Source organism: Crocuta crocuta, unplaced genomic scaffold (assembly GCF_008692635.1).
Source record: "Crocuta crocuta isolate KB4526 unplaced genomic scaffold, BGI_CrCroc_1.0 scaffold636, whole genome shotgun sequence".
Taxonomy (NCBI): domain Eukaryota; kingdom Metazoa; phylum Chordata; class Mammalia; order Carnivora; family Hyaenidae; genus Crocuta; species Crocuta crocuta.
The window spans coordinates 822,408-823,611 of NW_027530380.1; positions in this window are offsets into that span (position 1 = coordinate 822,408).

The following is a 1,204-nucleotide window of genomic DNA, read 5'->3' on the forward strand; positions in this document are numbered from 1 at the left end:
GGAGAATGGGCGCATTTCCGAAAACGCCACGAGGGCACCCACGGGCGGAGAGGGGGCCAAGGAATCTCAGCGTCTACATTTTCTTTCATTTTCATTAACACGTGTAAATTTCGGGATCCATTTAGCACTCAGGGACGGGGAGCAGGGTCCCCCACCCCGGTGGAGGCTTCATTCCCGCGCCAGGGGGGGTCGTTGCAAATGCCTGAAGGGGTATCCCTGAACCCTAAAGGCATTTCAGCCTAGCATGAGCTCGCTCAAAAAATAAAATAAATAAAATAAATGCCCGAAAATTCCAGCAGCAGCCCAAGATGGTGGCCAGCATTTCCTTCATCCTGTCCTCCCCGCCTGGGGGATCTGCGAACCGCCTACCTACCTTGGCCAGTACATCCTTTTAGGGGTCCCCAATCCCCCCAGACCCCACCCCCGACCCGGCAATTCCACAGCTAGAAAAACACCCTGGATGGAAGGCTGCATAAACAGGGGTCTCTGTCCTGCCTCATTTTTAAATTAAAAATAAATTCAATCGCTGGAAATATTCGTCTGTCTCTGCCTGTGACAAGACCACCGGAAGCTTCCTAATTGGTCTTGCGGGGGGTGTGGACCCCGCTGCACCTTTACAATCAGCCCCGGGCTGCGTTCGTGAGCTTGTGGGGGGCTGGCAGAGGCTGGCAAAAATTAGAACAATTGCAAGTTAAAGAAATGGGTGTATTGATCTGGTTTTAAACAAAAGTTATATTCGTGGTTATACCAGAGGGAACCCAATGTTATCGCTAAACTAATATCAAAGAACACAGAAACGTGGTCTTAAAAAAGTTTATAAGATTTAGTCTTCTTTGGGTGCTTTTTTTTTTTTAAATAAAAGGACATTTTTCCCAGTCTTAACTTAAAAAAAGTTTTTACACTACCTGNCGGGAGGGAGCCCCCCTCCCGCGGAGAGGGACGGAGGAAACTGGAATTAGCATGAGCCAATGGGGGCGCGGCGCTGTTACTAGGCGGACCGGGCAGATCTCGACGAGGAACTTCGTTGAGGTCCCCGCTCAGGGACGGGCGCAAAAGTGCAAGCCCGGCCGGCGAGCGTGAAGAGCCGTCCAGGAACCCGCGGGGGAGGCGCAGGAATTTGGGGCCTGGCGGGCAGCGCCGGCGGCCCAGCCCCCACCCCGGGGAGCTCAGTTACGCGTCTCCGGGGCTGCACGGGGGGCCGACG